Here is a 3,399-nt window from a genome sequence, read left to right as displayed (position 1 = left end):
TGTCGGCAAGAATGGCAGGCACGGGACTCTTCATGTGCACGTCCCAAGCGAAGAAAGCGTCCATTGCAGCATGGTCCACTGTGTTAGCGTAAAAGGGGAAAAGGATCATCCCAAATACAGCTAACGCTAGAGTCTTGTTGAAAGCTAACCAATCTCCCTCACCAGCCAAGGAAGAAAGGTGGTCTTCAATCATAGCAAGCTTCCAACCTTTAATTCTGCCGTTCCCCACTAAGGCAGCTGATTGTGATGGTAATTTGACCTGAGTGGCAACTCTCTCCACGGCCACATGGTTATCATGAAAGATATAGACCCCAGCTGATTTGGGCCATCGTAGCATGAGCTCGTACTCCTCGAGAGTAGGAACTAGGTCAAACTGGGGGAACTCGAAACAATGTAGATCGAGACTCCAAAAGTGGACCAATGCTCTCAGAAAAGATGGATCCACACAAATCTTCATCAAGTCGAGAACTCGTCCATAGGATTTTTCGAACTCCAAACGAGCCTCTCGTGGCATCAAGGTACAGAGGTGATCCAACCTCTCGGCACGGTATAATAAGAAGTCCACTTTCTTCAATTGCCCTTGCACTCCCCTAGATCCCTCCATGATCTACAATAAAATGCATGATATGAGATGATGGAGATGAATATGCATGCATAGTGTTTATTTAACTAAGCATTATCATGTTTTTTGGGATTTTCCTAACATGATGCATGATATTGCTTGGTTTGGGTAAATATCATTATTTTTTATATTTTGTATCTTTTTGTATTTTTGGGTGAAAAGGGAAACTACCTATATGAATGTAATGAAGGTAGACGTTAACACCATGTACTTAGAAGATCCTTATTCCTATTTATTATTATTTTTTTTTTTTTAAAAGGATAGGAATGTTGTATGTTTAAAGAAATGCAATGTATGCTCAAACAATTTCACATAAACAATGCACACACAATTCACTCATCCTCGAACAGTCACGAGCGAATCATGAGGTAGGGGTCTCCTGCAGAAAAGTGCATATTCAAGGAGGATCTAACTGTTCTCACTTGGTCAAAGGCCCCCAAGGTGCCCCCATTATAGGGACCCAATTCCTCTCGTCGTAGGTCGATGGAAAGCTCCAACGCACCGTCGGACTCAAGTTCATGGTTATCACCTTGAGTGATGTTTTTCCGACAACGGTCTCATAGGCTCCTATAAACCCATCAACCGGCCGTACTAACATCCACTCCCTATGGATTACCACTCATGCCCCCGGGTATAGAGGGAACTGTTGTGTGCAAAGGTTGGTGTGCAATTTATTTCAAACAATTGCGGAAATTTAAACAAACAACAATTATTTTAAAGCCAAATATATAAAGCATGTTATCATACAAGCAAGGGGTAATGAAGTAATTTTAACTATTATTTATTAAAAATGATCTGTCACTAAATGGGACTGACTCTCGAGGCTTCCCCAGTGGAGTCGCCATCTGTCGCCACCGGCCCGAAACGGGCTTTCGGCATTCGCGAAGGATGGTTGGACTCGTTTATTTTAAAATATGGATTGCTTAGGATGACTTATTCTCAAACTGAGACCTCGTCAAACGAGCAACTTTATTAAAAGGCTCACCAATCCATGTTAATCCCAAGCGGGACCCTCTATGGATTAGTGGTTTTCATAAAAATTGAGGGTTCATGGAGTCGCCACCAATGTTTTACTCAAAACATTGGAAAAAGAAGTTTAAGGCAATCGATTCAAAAAATCGACTTTGGCCATTACAACCAGAGTCGGGTAAGGGAGTCGGTTACGTGTGAGGAAGGTGTTAGCACCCCACAGCGCCCCTTTCGGGTTCCCTATGACAGATTATTTCTAAAATAACAGTGTAAAATTACTAAATTACCCCTTTTATTATGAACGATTAAGAATTAAATATCTACATGATGACTTATTAAATTATGCAACAAACAGAAAGCGGTAAAAGGAAGGATTGAAGGGAAACCTCTTGAAGCGTGCTTCTATATATTGCAAAAAATGAACTGGGAAGCGTTTTGGCGTTCCCTCGCTCTACAAGCCCGCTTCTCGCTCTCCTAGAACAAAATTTTAACTAAGGGAATCAAAAAGATTTCCCCTCGACGAGGTTCGATCCTCAAGCAAAATGGCTCGGGGCTCAAGAACTTCGTCGGATCAACTCTCCGAGTGATTTCTAGGGCAGAACACTGCTCAAAAACCCCAGAATACTCAAGGAGAGGGTTGAAACTCTGTTCAAAAGTGTGGAATGACGTCCAATTGACGTCATATTTATAGGGAATAGGCGCAATACGGCCTACAGGAGCAATACGGCCGTATTGAAATTTTTGAACTTCAATACGGTCGTATTGAGTTCAATACGGCCGTATTGAAATTCAGAAATTTCAATGCGCCCGTATTGAGTTCACTGCGGGTGTATTGAAGTGTCAATACGGGCGTATTGACTTCAGTACGGCCGTATTGAAGTTTCAGAAACTTCAATACGCCGTATTGAGTTCACTGCGGCCGTATTGAAGCTTCAATACGGCCGTATTAAGTTCAGTACGGCCGTATTGGGCTTCATTCCCTCCACTTCCTTATTTTGAGCTATTCTAAGACCTCTAGACCTACAGAGAACCCTCCTAGGGCCTTCCAGGAGTCCTTCTGGCTGATCTTCCTTCAGTCTTCGAGAGTCTTCAAGCTTTATTTCCGACCCGGACAATTTTAGGGGTCTACACCACTTAGAGGGGTTCTTGGAAATCTGTGAGACCCAGCAATTTGATGATGAAGTTTCTGATGGAATGCGACTCCGCTTATTCTCACTCACCTTGAGAGATAAGGCAAAGGTGTGGCTAAGAAAAGTGCCTAGAGAAAAGATAGCAACTTGGGAATTATGTGAAAGAGCTTTTCTAGAGAAATTCTTTCCTCCTTCTAAAACTAAAGAATTGAGGAAGAAAATCACTAATTTCCAACAAGGCACTGGAGAGACTATTTATGAAGCATGGGAGCGGTTCAAAGGATATCTTCAAGCATGCCTACAACATGGCTTCAACCGTTGGCTTACCATCCAATTTTTCTTTGAAGGATTGGACCAACAAAGCACCATGATATTAGACTCAGCAGCTGGAGGATCTTTCATGGGGAAACCTATTAATGACTGCATGATTATTTTGGAAAATGTAGCCTCAAATCACAGCCAATACAGTGAAAGAGAAGTCACAGCAAGGAAAGGAACTCCGGGGCGATATGAAGTGAACAATATTGAGTTACTCTTAGCAAAATTTGATACTCTTAATCAAAGATTAGACAAGATGGAAAAAGCTAAGGTTAATTCAGTGGCTACAAATCAAGTATGTGACCCTTGTAGGGAACAAGGGCACACTGCAGTAGATTGTACCTCAATTTTTACTGGAGA

The 3,399-nt window shown here is 42.0% G+C and overlaps 1 non-coding gene across 1 annotated transcript; it reads right to left on the bottom strand.

Moving 5' to 3' along the window:
• Positions 1-2,926: 2,926 nt before the first annotated feature.
• LOC145950208 (small nucleolar RNA R71) lies at positions 2,927-3,033 on the bottom strand. Its single transcript, XR_014428315.1, has one exon. It is a non-coding gene; the product is annotated as a small nucleolar RNA R71 (small nucleolar RNA).
• Positions 3,034-3,399: the final 366 nt, after the last annotated feature.

This window comes from Cajanus cajan, chromosome 7 (genome assembly GCF_000230855.2).
Source record: "Cajanus cajan strain Asha chromosome 7, NIPB_CcT2T_4, whole genome shotgun sequence".
Classification (NCBI taxonomy): domain Eukaryota; kingdom Viridiplantae; phylum Streptophyta; class Magnoliopsida; order Fabales; family Fabaceae; genus Cajanus; species Cajanus cajan.
This window is presented reverse-complemented; position numbering and strand designations above follow the sequence as displayed.